Source organism: Mandrillus leucophaeus, unplaced genomic scaffold (assembly GCF_000951045.1).
Source record: "Mandrillus leucophaeus isolate KB7577 unplaced genomic scaffold, Mleu.le_1.0 Scaffold655, whole genome shotgun sequence".
NCBI lineage: Eukaryota > Metazoa > Chordata > Mammalia > Primates > Cercopithecidae > Mandrillus > Mandrillus leucophaeus.
The window spans coordinates 612,094-628,595 of record NW_012107086.1 but is presented as its reverse complement, the minus strand read 5'-3'; the positions used below and the strand labels follow the sequence as shown (position 1 = coordinate 628,595).

The following is a 16,502-nucleotide window of genomic DNA, read 5'->3' as shown; positions in this document are numbered from 1 at the left end:
GTCATGGTATGTAATCACTCTTATACCTTTTTATATTCATTTTTAAAATATTTCTTGGAATTTCTGTGTCTGTATTTAAAGAGGATGTTGTTTCATAGTCATCTTGTGATTCTTTTGTCTCATTTGAGTATTATGGTATTACTGGCTAATAGATGAATTAAGAAGTGTTACCTCTTCTACTGCTTGAAGTTTTTGTGAGAAATTGATGTTTTTCATTAAATGTTTATGAAATGTACAACTTAAGCAGTTTATAACAGCTAGTCTATCTAAAAAGATTTTAATTAATTTTTTGTTATATGGATATAAGTATATTCTTCTGTGTGTGTGTGTGTATATATATATGTATAATGAAACAATTCATAGGATGTTTTTTCAGTTTCCTTTGTAATCCATCCCTATCAATATTTTTTTATTTCATAGTATGTCATGAACAATTACTCTAGGCACTTGACATGGAATAATTTGAAAAAATAGAGAATGAGTCCTGTACTACAATCAACAAATAACTCAAAATTTTCTCCATTTTTAGGATGAAGAATATGAATATAGTTCTGTTACATAATATTTGTGTTTACTGTGTGAGACAAATGGGTTACTGAATGTAAAAATAATTAGTGAAACTGCCCTTTGATTTTGGAATGTATGAAACAAGCAAATGCCCTACCTTCTATTTTTATCAATATTTAGATAAGACAGAAAAATAAATTTTAATAAGATATACAGAATAATCTTGTATTTGAAGAATGCTATGAAAAAGATAATTTGGAGTAGTAGTTAGCGTATGGCTCATATAATGTGTTAGGTACTATTCTAAGCCATTAAACATTTGTACGCTTAATACCTAAGAGTTTAAAGTGAAGAAATCAAAGATTCATTGAAAAAGAAAAATTAAATTTTAAAAAAATTGTACTTTTAATTGAAAAATAGTATATATCTATCTACAGTGTAATATTTTGATATATGTTTATGTTGTAAAATGATTAAATCAAGTTAATGTTTATAGCTTCATTTGTGGTGAAAACATCGAAAATAGTCTTTATAGCAGTTTTGAAATACACATTATTTATTACAGTCACCATTCTGTGCAATTGATCACTAAATCTTATTTCTCCTAATTGAAACTTGGTACATGTTGAAGAACATTTCCCCTCTTTTTATTCACTCCATCTCCTAGCCTCTGTCACATTTTCATTCATATTAGGTAACATTAAGGTCATTATAGAAATTAACTTTTTGGTGTCCCACAACTAAATGAACATAAATAATGTTTACTTTGTTAGTAAGTTATACTAATTAGGCATAGGAAGAAATGGCAGCTGTTTTTGCCAGTAAACAAAGGATGCCCATTATTTTAAAATATTAGATATGAGTATTTTAGGTGGTAAAGTTTTAGGCCTAAAATATGTCATTGAATTTATTATCCCAGAAACCCAGCAGGTCATATTTTCTGAACATTGTAAATAACAATAGAAATTACTGACTAAAATGTTACCAGCAAGTACTATCTGACCACATGAAAACTGCATTGAAATTTTTAAATTTGTAGTTCAAATGGAAGACTCAAACAGATTCTTTTCATGGATTCAGGGAAGTGCTCATGAGGAAGCATGGTGATTGAAGCCAAAAATCTGAATTCAGGTAAATAATTCTGCCAATATGATCTCAATGGTGTAGAAAATCAGTAGTTTTGGCCATATATAGGTACTGTTCTCTGACATAGAGTACATATATTTCAGAAATTTGTGCTAAATGTAAAATCAGTTCCCTAGTATTAAAGTTAAACTCTACAAATTATTATTACTTTACAGTATGTTGAGGAAAGGATATGTTCTATATAAAGTAACTTGAGATTTATTGTCTATTACAAAAAAAATTGTGTAAAATATATTTCATGTGTACACTGTTGACATTTGTGCTTGTTGGAAAAATACTATAGATTCTACACATTTTAAATGTAGAAAGCTAAAATCCTCAGAAAGTTACAAGAATCTTTAAACGACTGTATAGCATTGAAAGTGAAAGTAAAATAGAATTTTCCAACTAGAGAAGCAAACGAAAGAAATCATTTAGGAAAATAATCAACTGAGAAGTAAGCGCTCCTGTTAGATATGGGTGGTCAGAGTTGCCAAATCCATGTGGGTTGCCCAACTTGCCATAAAGCAAATTTAAAAAACAGACATAAACTGCAGATGTCTGAAATGTAATATCTCCCATAAGTGAAAAGAAAGTTAAAACTTATGTTACACACAGTTATAGGACTTATTTTTTAAATGTTTAAGTCAACACAATGAGAAAAATAGGAAAAAATATATATATATTACAGAGCAAAAGACTACAAGCTTGACAAGCCATATTTGAAAAAGAGCCAAATACAAACAACCTACTTAATATACAACGTATGGGTTAAATATTAAATTAGTCTTAGCTGATGAGATTAGTGAACCGAAATACTGAGCATGATTAATGTAGTTAAATACAGTAAAAACAGAAAACAGCCCCGACCTCAGCAGAAAGTCTAAGGCCTGGCCCCTGCCCCCATCCCTGCCCGGAGCCCTAGCCTCTGAGGCAGTCTCCAAGCCTTTGGGAGTAGCTTCTGAAGATGAGTTGGTGGTTGAATTCCTGCAGGACCACAATGTAGCCCTTGTATCCCATGCCCCTCAGACATTCACGATGGATGAACTGGCTGAGATGCAGCAGATTGAACAGTCAAACTTCCTCCAGCCTCCCCAGAGAGGCCCTGGTGTGGCCGACTTGGCCTTGTCTGAGAACTGGGCCCAGAGTGTCTTGCAGCTGGAGATACTGTGGATGTAATTCAGGATTGTGATGAGACAGACTGGTCCCAATCATTCATTTCTGAAGTTACAGACCCCTTGGCTGTTTCCCCCACCTGTTGGACTGAGGCATATTTGGAGCAATCAGGGGAGAAGCTGTGGTTGGGACAGCCTAAGGGAGCAGCAGCTGCTGATCGTTGGACCATGAATGTCATCCTGAGAAGGATCGGCAGCACATGGCCAATGACTTTGTGGCCAAAGGGGATGACCCCAAATTGGCTAATTCTGAGTACATCAGATGCCTGGATTGACCATTCACAAGACCAGTAAACACAACTGCCCTTGATAGGGAGTTTGAATGCGCCAAGTCAGCTATAGAGTTGCAGGCGGAGTTGGAGGAGATGGCAAAACGAGATGCTGATGCTCACCCCTGGCTTTCTGACTATGATGACTTCACATCAGCTTCCTTTGATAAGGGCTACCAGTTGGAGGAGGAGAACCCCCCACGTGATCACCCTCAGCCTTTCAAAGAAGGGCTGCAGCGACTTCAGGAGCAGGCCCTGTTGTGGGAAGTCAGGGACCCCAAACGGAGGGACCGGCTGAAGCCACAGCAGAAGAACATAAATTGTGAAGATTTCATGAGCATTTATTAGTTCCCCAAATTAATACTTTTATAATTTCTTATGCCTGTCTTTACTGTAATCTCTGAACATAAGTTGTGAAGATTTCATGGATATTTATCACTTCCCCAATCAATATTCTTGTGATTTCCTATGCCTGTCTTTACTTCAGTCTCTTAATCCCGTCATCTTCATAAGCTGAGGATGTATGTCGCCTCAGGACCCTGTGATGATTGCATTAACTGCACAAATTGTTTAAACAATAGGAAATCTGGGCACCTTGAAAAAAGAACAGGATAACAGCGATCGATGTTCAGTAAACAAGGGAGATAACCATTAGGTCTGAATGCCTGAGAGCCGGGCAGAACAGAGCCATATTTCTCTTCTTTCGAAAGCAAATAGGAGAAATACTGCTGAATTCTTTTTCTCAGCAAGGAACAGCCCTGAGAAAGAGAATGCGTTCCTAGTGGGGAGGTCTCTAAAATTGTCGCTCTGAGAACTTCTGTCTTTTATGGTTGCAGGTAAGGGATGAAATAAGCCCAGGTCTCCTGTAGTGCTCCCAGGCCTATTAGGATGAGGAAATTCTCATCTAATAAATTTTGATCAGACAGGTTGTCTGCTCTCAAACCCTGTCTCCTGATAAGATGTTATCAATGACAATGCATGCCCAAAACTTCATTAGCAATTTTAATTTCGCCTGGTCCTGTGATCTCACCCTGCCTCCATTTGCCTTGTAGTATTTTATTACCTCGTGAAGCATGTGATCTCCGTGACTCATACCCTATTCGTATACTGCCTCCCCTTTTGAAAATCACTAATAAAAACTTGCTGGTTTTGTGACTTGGGGGGCATCATGGAACCTGCCAACATGTGATGCCTGCCCTGGACACCCAGCTTTAAAATTTCTCTCTTTTGTACTCTCACTTTATTTCTCAGACTGGCCGACACTTAGGGAAAATAGAAAAGGACTCATGTTGAATTATCAGGGACAGGTTCCCCCGATAGTCCCTGCCAAATGCTGTGCTGCTTTTTGAGGCAGCTATGCAACAGAATCCTAAGAATATGGAAGCTTGGCAGTACCTGGGTACCACTCAGGCAGAGAATGAACAAGAACTGTGAGCCATCAGAGCATTGCAGAGGTGTCTGGAGCTAAAGCCAGATAACCAACAGCACTGATGGCGCTGGCTGCAAGCTTTACTAATGAGCCCCTGCAGCAGCAGGCCTGTGAAACCCTGCCACACACCAGCCTGTGCCTATCTGGTGATACCTGCTGAAGAAGGGGCTGGTGGGGCAGGACGGGGCGCCAGCAAGCATATCTTGGGATCTCTGTTGTCTGACTCCCTGTTTCTTGAAATGAAGGAGCTCTTCCTAGCAACTGTGCAACTGGACCCTATATCCATTGACCCCAATGTGCAGTATAGCTTGCAGGTCCTTTTCAACCTGAGTGGAGAGCATGATAAGGCCATGAACTGCTTCACAGCTATCCTCAGTGTTCGTCCCAATGACTATTTGCTGTGGAATGGAAACCAGAGTGAAGAAGCAGTAACTGCATACAGCCTGGCTGTATCCAGTCCCACTGTAACCTGGGCATCAGCTGCATCAACCTGGGGCTCACTGGCAGGCTGCAGAGCACTTTCTGGAGGCCCTGAACATGTGGAAGAAAAGCCAGGGCCCTCAGGGTGAAGGAGGTGCCATGTCAGAGAACACTTGGAGCACCCTGCATTTCGCCTTCTGTGTTAGGGCCAGAGCGATGCCTGTGGGGTGACTGATGCCCGGGATCTGTCCACCCTCCTAACCATGTTTGGCCTGCCCCATGACAGTGGGATGGGCTGCCCTGTGAGTGTCTGCCTAGACAGTTCCCCCCTCTGGATGTGATGTGAGTCCCTCTCCCCAAATGCACCTACCAAGCGGGTGGGCTGATGACCGTAAGTGGTAAGGCCTTTCAGAAGCTGCCTCCACATAGGGTTGGGTAGTCCGTGTTCTAGTTCCTACATAATCATAGGAAAACACAACTTGTTTTCTCTGCATTCCTTCATAATTGAAGGGCTGTACATCCAGCTACAGAGCTCTCTGCTCATCATTCTTGAGGATGCTTTTTGGGGAGGACCCAATGATCTAGGCTAACTGTTGTCATCAGCTGCCATTTCTGATAAGGTCTACCGCATTTGTCATGTCTCTCCTTTCCCCACTGTTACTGGGAATTGGTCATAGTTCAGTGTAAGTAGGAGCTTCATCTGCTGTGGCCTCCAGTGATGACTGGGATCAGGTGTTAGGAGTTGGCCTGTCAGATGGAATTGTTTATTTGGCTCTGCAGAGCTGAGTTTTGGTAGGGGTGCTCATAGTTCTGTCATTCTTGGACCTCTCCTGGCTGAGCTCCGATTCCCTGTGAGTACGATGCAGAAATGCTGTGTCGTCATCCCAGCAATCCTCAGGAGCTGCCAGGGCCAACTGTTACAGAGTGTCTGGGTGTGGGGTGGGAGGAAGGTTCACTTGTGAAATGAGGCTGGGTGGGAGTGGGGAGGGACTAGATCAGATGATATCAAGAGCTCCGTTCTGGGGCCTTGGTGGGAGAACAGAGCAAGTGGGAAGGGGGTGTGATGAATGCAGCAATCCCTCCTCCTCTTAGAAGTACCTGTGAATAGGAATTGGGCTAACTCTTCTACTAGGTTGGTTCAGAGATTGCAATCTTGCCAAATTTCTAGCAAAGAGCAGGTTCAGTGTTATCATAAGCCTTTGCTATACCTCTTGAAATGTTTCTAGGGGAAAGCATTGGAAAATCCCCTTCCCCCACATTGTGTTCAGAAGGTGAAAACTGAGGGAAGATGAGGGAGCAACTTGGATTCCTCTCAATTGTCCCCTGCAAGGGGAGATACACTAACCCCCAGAAATGACTGCTAAGCCTCTTGCCTTGTCTTCAGTGGCTAATGATCAGACATATATATATATGTATGTTTTAACTACCATGGTCCCAAGATTCCTTTCTGAAATTTATTTTTCTTCGTGAGAATATGTGTAAATGATTTACAAATAAGACTAAAATATTTGTGAAGGAAGGGAGGGAGGGAGGGAGGGAGGAAGGGAGGAAGGAAGGAAGGAAGGAAGGAAGGAAGGAAGGAAGGAAAACAGGCATGGTGGCTCATGCCTGTAATCCCAGCACTTTGGGAGGCCAAGGCAGGCGGATCATGAGGTCAGGAGTTCAAGACCAGCCTGGCCAACATAGTGAAACCCTGTCTCTACTAAAAATATGAAAAATTAGCCAGGTGTGGTGTTGGGCGCCTGCAATCCTAGCTACTACAGAGGCTGAGGCAGGAGAATCACTTGAACCTGTGAGGCAGAGGTTGCAGTGAGCCAAGATTGCACCATTGCACTCCAGCCCAGGTGACACTCCAAGACTCCATCTCAAAAAAAGAAAACGTAAAACAAATACATATATCTATGAAGACTAAAATGCTAGAATGAGAAGGAATAGGACAAATCTCTTTTTTTATGGGATATATTAAAATAATTTGAATAATGCCTTTAAGAGTTGGTGGTTTGTAAGTTTCTACACTGAAAACCAGACATAAATCCTTGAATTCAGAAATGCAGTGTGTCAAAAAGTGAAAAAAAAAATTACTTAAAAGAAATAAGCTGGATAACACCAAAGAGAAGAAAAATACTAAAAATCAGTGTAATGATGAGAGCAAAATTTCTACAGCTTTTGTAAATCTCAAAACATAAATAGGAATGGCACTAAGAGAAATTATTTATTAAAGCTAGAAGTAGATACTAGGCTAAAATACCTTTAACAAAAAAGGGTAAATTAAAATATATTTTAAAACCCTGAGTGATTTGTTTACCAATAGGAGCTTTTTAAAAGTGTACTTCAGGAAGAAAAAATAATGTTTTGTGTATAAGATTAAAAATGAAAGTGTGGCCAGACTCAGTGGCTCACACTTGTAATCCCAGCACTTTGGGAGGCTTAGGCAGGTGGATCACGAGGTCGAGATCAAGACCAGCCTGACCAACATGGTGAAACCCGTCTCTACTAAAAATACAAAAATTAGCCAGACGTGGTGGTGCACGCTTTTAATTCCAGCTACTCAGGAGGCTGAGGCAGGAGAATCGCTTGAACCCAGGAGGCGGAGGTTGCAGTGAGTGGAGATCACGCCACTGCACTCCAGCCTGGGCAACAGAGCGAGACGCCATCTCAAAAAAAAAAAAAGAAAAAGAAAGTGTAAGAGACTTGATTTGGAAATATCAAACCCTGATGGACACTGAACTAAAGAAATTAGACTTTGGCAGCATCAAGTAAACTATTTAAATATAATGCAATTGCTATTTAATTGATTGCATTTAAGTCAGTTAACAAATCCTGTACTATTTGCATAGGTTAACTGGTGACAAAAAAATCTATTTCTCTTCAGAAGATTTTTGTCCCAGTACAATCTTGTTAAAAATGGGTGGGGCGTTTTGATAGAAATATTTTTTAGAATATTGATGATTCTTCCGTCAGGACTGATTTGTACCAAAAGACAGACAGTGGCACAGAGAGTGACCAGAGGCATCTGGACATCCTGGATGACTGGGCCATGAACCCATCACATGGTTAAGGAGGATGAAGTAATAATGTCCACTGAGTACATGACCACAGAGCAACTCACCAGAAGACACAGGCTGGTCTGCGTGGCCCTTTTCTCTGGGGAGGCTCTTGGGGAACGGCTGGTGTTGCAAAGGCTCCGGTATCACCTTTCATGCCTGAACAAGAGAATGACCACGTACATACTGGAGAGCAGCATGATTCCTACAAAGAAAATATTCTGAAACAATATTAGAATAAAAAACAGTCCCCTGAGATTGGAGCTCATTGGAGAAAGTGAGCAGAAGTCACTGACACTCGGTAAATTGAATTGGTCTGGGTCACACGGAAACAAGCTACAGTGCAGATGATCAGGCTACTACTGGAAGATAATCTATGTTTTTGTTTAAGTCTCACCTACCACAAGATGCTAGGGCTGACGGTGATGGCCTGGAGCATGCTCAGGGGGCAGGTGGTGGTGATGGCCAGACCCCTCATCACCTTGTTCATGTAGAATAGTGCTTGACATTTGAGGTCCTCCCAAAAATTCAGTGACTCAAACACTGTCTAAAGAGAAAAAAATCCACTACAGTGGGGTGCGTCATTGAGTGAACAAAAGTCAAGTGACAGGTGATCAGGTCTGTGTGCTTTGGCTTGTGATCCAGGAGTGTGAAGATGAAGAAGAAAAGGAGAAAGGTGTTGACTGGGACTGCAACGTCAGCTTGAAAATAACGTGTTCTTAATAATGAACTTTATGTATTTTTCATGTTTTACTTTTTTTTTTTTTTTTCAAGACAGGGTCTTGGTCTGTCACCCTGGCTGAAGTGCAGTGGTACAATAATAACTCATTGCATTCTGGGCCCCCTGGGCTCAAGTGGCCGCCTGCCTCCATCTCCCAAACAGCTAGGATTCCAGGTGAAGCTAATTGTAGTGGTGTTGGAGTCTCGCTATGCTGTCAGGCTTGTCTTGAGCTCTTGGCCTAAAGTGATTCTCCTACCTGGGTCCCCCAAAGCCCTAGAATTACAGGTGTGAGCTACTTCACCTGGCCAGAAATTGGCTTTGTACATCAGAAAAATCCCAAAAGATCTCACATCATCATTGTTAATTCTGCATTAGTGAAAATTATCACAAATCACTTTTATTGTTTTACCATCTTAATCTTGATAAGCCCTATCGCATATAAATTATTGATAATCCAGCCTCTGCATTATTTTCTACACCAATTAGTATGTGAAATACCAACACATTTCTTATAAGATGCATACTATCTATCTATTCCTGGGTATAGTTACCCATGGTACCTGGGCATCCCTCTTTAGAAATTGTATCTTTTTTTTTTTTTGAGATGGAGTCTCGCTCTGTCGCCCAGGCTGGAGTGCAGTGGCCGGATCTCAGCTCACTGCAAGCTCCACCTCCCGGATTTATGCCATTCTCTTGCCTCAGCCAGGAGTAGCTGGACTATAGGCGCTATAGTAGCTGGGACTATAGGCGCCCGCCACCTCGCCCGGCTAGTTTTTTTTTTGTAGTTTTTAGTAGAGACAGGGTTTCACCGTGTTAGCCAGGATGGTCTTGATCTCCTGACCTTGTGATCCGCCCGTCCTGGCCTCCCAAAGTGCTGGGATTACAGGCATGAGCCACCGCGCCCGGCCTAGAAATTGTATCTTTGTTCTGCATTCTCATTTTATATTTATCACATTGATGCTACAAATAAAAAAAAGACCCAATCATATGTGCACAGTGCAACTGAATAAAATTTATGCTAATAGGAAAAGAATCACCAAAACAATTGAAAAAATAATATCTAGTTGTCTTTCTGACATGCTGACCTTTCAATGCTCTTAATTCTTTGTCTCTCCCATTTTGAACCTTTGTGATTAGACGTTTGAACCTACCATAGTAATTCAGGATAGTATCCTTATTTTTCACCAATAAATTAGCAATTTTGATCCCATGTGCAGCTTCTCATACCCATTGCCATGAAGTGTATATTTGCTGTATCTGAGAATTAGAACATGGACACCTTTGGAGGGCATTACTGTGCTTACCAAACCCTATTAGCTGTGTCACATAAAAATGGCTCTGGCTCTCTTACAGTTTAGTTTCCATCTCAAAAATAAATTATCTACGTCTCAACAGAGGATCCCCAATGTCCAGCTGTGAATTGTCAAGAGAATAACACTAGTTGTAATCACTTTATGACAACCATAAAGTTGCATCAAAATGATCAAATGTTGATCCTTTTCTTGAGATTCCACTTAATAGAGAGATCCCCTCTTTTGCCTTGAAAACACTTATTTCTCCAATAATAAAGGTAATTTCCCTCTAGTTTTGTTAGGATACCCATAATATCAGAACACCTGGCATAATTTCACTGAGCAATTTTGAAATTACTCTCTAATGTTATTGGCCAAGATGCAGGCATAATTGTTTTATCAAATTAGTGATTAGAACAAGTCAACTTAATGACACAAAAAATTAGAAAACCATTCCACACCACTCAGTTTTTTTCTGAGATGACAGCTGTCAAAATTGTATTTTAAAGGTCACTTATCACAGTACCATCCCATGTATATATGGAGCAATAGATGATAGATTAGACAGATATAGATATCTCAATGCAGAAATGGTGACAATTAGTATTTTCGCCTCTTACTCAGAAATTAATGGTTAAGGTAGAAAAATTCTCTAAAACAGCCTCATATGTATGAGCGAATCATTTCAACCTCATATGTTGAAATGATTGTTAATAATTCTTCAAAATCTTAGTAAAGGAACACACTTCCAGAACCGAACAACGGACAGTTCCATGAACATGCACCTTTACCCTCAGCACAGCTTGGTTTTGCTGTCATGATAAAACCAGGAAAAGAGCCAGGATATCATCGATTTAAAGGCTTAATGGTCTCTCTTTGGAGGAGTATAGCTCCAGTAAAAGAATACTTGGACTTGGACTATTAATATATGTGCAATTATTTATAAACTACATGTCCACATAATTTCGTTAATAAAACACATGTAAGCCATATAACGAAAAGAGATAAAATAGGAAATCTGATGTTTTATTCTCTTACCCTAAGGTATATTTAGCTCACCCCACGCATTTCACACCCTTCTCTCTACAAGTAACCATCACATGCTGAAAAATACTTTATCTGCTGAATCACCAGATGGAGTCCCTCCAACAAGTCTCTTGAGGTCATTGGTGTTGAGACTACACAAGAAAGGATCACAATACTGTGGATTAGAATTGACAGCTAAAGTGTATTTATTTTCATTATTTCTTTTGGAAATTTATCTCTCAGAATCTAACTGCTGATCATTGTCAAAGACATGTATGTGCACCCAAAAGTCATTTGTCATTTATTTAAATTTTAAAGTTCATTTTCTGTCCTATTTTTTACTTGATGAATCTGGCAACTTCACTACAAATCCCAGGATTTGCAATAATATGGTACTGACCTGGGAGAAACAATATAGAAGAACATAACGGAGAGCATATCTCTAGGTGGATCACAGTGCAAAGGACTATTGGGTCTTACATGATACGTTGAAAACTGATCAATTTAATGCACATCTCAGCCCTCCCTATGGGAAGTGACAGCCATGGGTGGCTGGGGCTGAGGGTGAAGCTCCCAAGCCCTCTCAGGAAACAGATAATGCAGATCAAGTTCATCCTCACGTTGGCTTTCACCTCAGACTATTCGAAGTATTGTTAAGTCCCAGGTATTTACGTAATTATGAATAATGATGGAAAAAATTTACCATTAAATGAACAAGACACAAAAGACTGATGATAAAATCTGTGAGCTTAATCGACACATCTGAAGAAAAGAGGAGCGTACTAGGATGAAAAAGCCATTTACACAAATCCAGAAGCAATTTTACATGCAACTTTTACATGCGACTAATGTGTTCTTTGAAAAAAAAAGCGTGCTGAGAACTCTCTCCTCAACTCTATTACAATATATAATTTTTACTGTTATTTGTGATAGATGGTGTCATTTTATAAATGACTGTACAGTGATCATTGTGGTCATTTAAGAATATAATCTTTATGATAAAAGTATCCCGTGTTTTGTTTTATTAATAAAAATGTCATTGTTATTACATGCAAGTAACAGCCAGCATTTTAAAACCTATGACTGGTCATTGATAACATAAAATGATTATAAGAATTTCACGTTAAAAGTCAAAGAGGAGATGGCTAATGCATGCTGGGCTTAATACCTAGGTGGTGGGTTGATAGGTGCATGGGCCCAGACTCCCCTTTTCTCTGTGATTGGAGTGGATGCCAACAGTGAGGAGAAGCCAGACAGTGGGAGCAGCACTTCTGAGCCTGTGGGGGTGAGGGGGACCTCCCTGGGCCCTCCAGAGTTCAGAGATGCCTGGGTCTGCAGCTGTGGCGGCTGCGCCCAGGAGGGTGGGGCTCCTGCCTGCTCCAGCTACCAAGAGCACAGGGATGCCCAGCTCACCGATGGGTCAACCCCCAAGAACATTTATAATTTCTCTAGAATGGCATAACCCTTCTGAAAGCTGACGGGGACCTTGGGAATCTTCTTCCAGAGGGCCCTGGTCAGGGATGTTGGCCTGGCTGTGAGACAGACAACCTCCTACCCTCCCTGTGCCTCCTGGGCCAAGATATGGAAACCTCACCACGATGCCCTGCCAGTGGCAACAAGCCAAGGACGGGGTCCGCTTGGGAGGCGCAAGTGGTTCTGGGGCTCCCAGGAGAATTTAGAACTTCCTGCAGACAGATGCCTCTTTTTCTTCACTTGTGGTCCAACTGATATACTGGATGGTGAGATAAACCGTACATTTTAATTTTTACGTATTTTTTTCATCATATGCAAAATGTATATTTAAACAATCAGACACTGGATTTGAAGGGAAAAGTATTTGAGGTTCATTCTTTTCTTTCAAATGTCATTTAGTCCTGTGTATGAACAGATTCGCCCTATGTGTAGCAACTATGTAGATAAAAGAGTTATGAAATTGTTTTTGGTTTTACAATGCTATATTAAAAACATTAAAATTCACCAGTCGAACAATCTATGCAAAGGTATTACTATTTTTTGTTATCGTTGTTAAAGTCCTGAAATACAGAGATAAGAGCCGAATGAGTAGCCACTGGTAGAGAAACAGTCTTCACAGGGCCAGTATTTTTCTGCCCCATCTCATCTGGCTGCTGATCAACACGTGTCATTTCGTACAAACAAGCACACAAAAACAGCAATATGCTTGTGTGCCTACCCCAGATGCTTTATGTGCAATAATGGAATGAGGAAGGGGAAGATAAGAGAATGGAGAAAAGGATACTGTGCCAGTCAGAACGTGGAGTGAGAACGTGGTGAAATCACATGGTGGTTTTCTACACGAGAATGTCTGCTGGAGCTGTAGGAATAAGTTCTAGGGGAAGGAGCAGGTGTGTTCTTAGAAGACCCTCCTGTCTGCTGCTGGACACATCACCTGTTTATTTGTCCTCCATTTCCCGCTTTGCAGGTGTGTCAGTTTCACTGAGTAACCAGTCGTAAAATCCACATCTGATTTGCTTCATGGCCAAGCCCTGCCATTCGCCAGAGGCTTCCACCCCTTCATTCAGTGATGTGTGCTTCTTCCCCTTCAACTGCACCCCAGACCCATCCTAGCCTCCACCTTCAAATGCACAGAATTGTCGTTCTGTCTTGACTCAAACGTTTTTCCTGCCTCAGCAGAGCACTGAAAGTCTCTTAAGTTACAGCTTCACAACAGAGGTCCAAAGTCTGCACAGAACCAGCAAATCTGCAGCCGCAGGAGCAGCAGCATGATGAGGCAGCAGAGCTTTATTCCACGTTTTCATCACCGTTCCTACAACAGCAGTGGCAGCAGCAACAACGGCTACTACTGCTAATTGTGGTAAAAATACTTAGAATAATGATGCATCATAATAATTGTAGTTGTCGACACTTTTGGCTTATATATGATTATTTGTTATGTTCTACAATTTACTTTTAGTCATATACACATAACTTTTGTCATCAACATCAGGACCCTAAAGCACCACACCTGGTGAATGAATGTCACCTATGGACCTAAGGCCTTCACCTGCTGGTGCAGGCCCTCTCGCCACTCCATCTCCAGAGGATCTGGCCCACCTTCTGAGTCAATATAGTAGCCCTGACACTCACATGATCTATTTGAAGTCTTGGAAAACAACCTTCCCTTGTTAAAAATCAAAGGATGGGCCAGGTGCGGTGGCTCACGCCTGTAATCCCAGCACTTTGGGAGGCCGAGACGGGCGGATCACGAGGTCAGGAGATCGAGACCATCCTGGTTAATATGGTGAAACCCCGTCTCTACTAAAAAGTACAAAAAAACTAGCCGGGCAAGGTGGCGGGCGCCTGTGGTCCCAGCTACTTGGGAGGCTGAGGCAGGAGAATGGCGTGAACCCGGGAGGCAGAGCTTGTAGTGAGCTGAGATCTGGCCACTGCACTCCAGCCTGGGCGACAGAGCGAGACTCCGTCTCAAAAAAAAAAAAAAAAAAAATCAAAGGATGGGCCGGGCGCGGTGGCTCACGCCTGTAATCCCAGCACTTTGAGAGGCCGATGCAGGCTGATCACAAGGTCAGGAGATCGAGACCATCCTGGCTAACATGATGAAACCGCATCTCTACTAAAAATACAAAAAACTTGGCGGGGCGTGTTGGGGGCGCCTGTGGTCCCAGCTACTTGGGAGGCTGAGGCAGGAGAATGGCGTGAACTCGGGAGGCGGAGCTTGTAGTGAGCTGAGATCTGGCCACTGCACTCCAGCCTGGGCGACAGAGCGAGACTCCGTCTCAAAAAAAAGAAAATCAAAGGATGGCTTCAAATTGTATTCAGCTGTTTTGTTAAATGGCAGCAGGAAGAAATTTTTCTCAGCAGGTCTATTTTTATGTCACTTGCTTTCAGAGTAAGAGGTTATTTCAGACACAGTGGTTTGATTTAGTCTTTGATGAAAATAGCCTACAAACAACAAAAAGGGAGGAACAGAATTTGTGTTCATGTGGAGGGCATCAACTCTGCTTTTAAATAAAAAATATATATCGAACGTTGGTTTCCTAAATTAGGAAATCAACCATTTCCTCAAATTATTTCAAGTTATTCCAAGATACTTCAGAAGCATTCTCTGGAGGCAACTGTTCCAAATGGTGAAGAGTACTAGATGGATCAGAATCTCACAGGATTCTTTCTTCTATTGCAGAAGATTACTTTCCAGGACTTCAGAAGATTACTTTCCAGGACTTCAAAGGTTTAGAGAATCTGCTTGATTTGTGTGGCTTACAGAGGTGCTTGGGCTTTGGAGTCAGGAAAAGTTAATCCTGAGGCCCAGCCCAGCCTCTTAGTAGCTGTGAGGCTTTGGACAAGTTCCTTGTCTTGGCAAGTTATATAAACCTCATCTGCAAGAAAAGGCATGATACTGATTGCAAAAATGACAGCAATTCTTCATCCCTTCCTGTATTTATGTCCTTTGTGATATGCTTTTATAGCTGCTTTCATTGAGAGGCAGAATCTGGTTCCCAAACCTTGAATCTCACTGGCCTGATTTGCCCTGGTCAATAGAAAGCTGTGAATATGACCGTGTGCCAGTTTGGGGCCGAGGCACAAAGCTCTTGAATGCTTCTGCTTTTTATTTCAGAACCCTGTCATCTCCATGATAACAAGTCCCTGTTAGCCTGCTAGAGGATGAGATACTATAGGGGAGAAACCAAAGTGCCACAGTTGACAGGCAGCTCGCCCTCAGAAGCAGCATTGCCTAGTCAAGCAGCAGCTGACCACACGTGCCTGAAAGGGCCCGGCTGAGACCAAAAGAATGGCTCACCTGAGCCCAGCCTAAAAGGTGGACCAGCTCAATCTAATAAGTTTTGGGGAGTTTTACTGTGAAGTAGTAGGTAATATGTACACCCAGCGCAGACAGGGTGCCAGGATTCAATGACATGTTGATGACAAGTTATGAGGCAAACACATGGCACCCTGTATGCACTGATTTCCTTTTCCCTTTATGTAAAGCTGGATCTCTGGTTAGACAGTGTTGAGCCATACAGAAGTGCATGCAGACATGCATGCATGTGATCAGTGCTTCAACTCACACACTTAAATTCCACACCACAGGAGGAAACAGAAAACCACAGCCTGCCCATTAGGGCCAAAGCCAAATTGCAAAATGAGAAGTTTGTCTTGAAGGTATTCCCTCCACATCTAAAGTCCTGAGGTTAAGGCTGTGGACAAATCTGAAGACATGGGTTTTCTTCTCCTGGGGCCCCTCGTCTTTTTTTCACTGTCTTATCTATAGAAGAGGCTGGGCCCCTGGCAAGAGCAGGTGGGAAATAGTAGACTCCCTCTAGATACTTCTTTATTGCAGCCTACTTCTCTCTCTGGGCACTGTCCCTGCCACCCTTGGGCCCAAGGAGAGATGTTAGCAGAAAGAGGGCGTTCCCTCACCTCTAGCAGAAAAGAGGGGTTTGGGCCCTTCACTCCCTGAGGTCAGGGGAGCCAGAGCCCTCAAAACTGCACTTCAGTGTGACAGTCACTGCCCACAGGG

At 41.8% G+C, this 16,502-nt stretch overlaps 1 pseudogene; it reads left to right on the top strand.

The window, feature by feature from the left end:
- Positions 1-2,521: 2,521 nt before the first annotated feature.
- LOC105554685 lies at positions 2,522-5,266 on the top strand (annotated as a pseudogene).
- Positions 5,267-16,502: the final 11,236 nt, after the last annotated feature.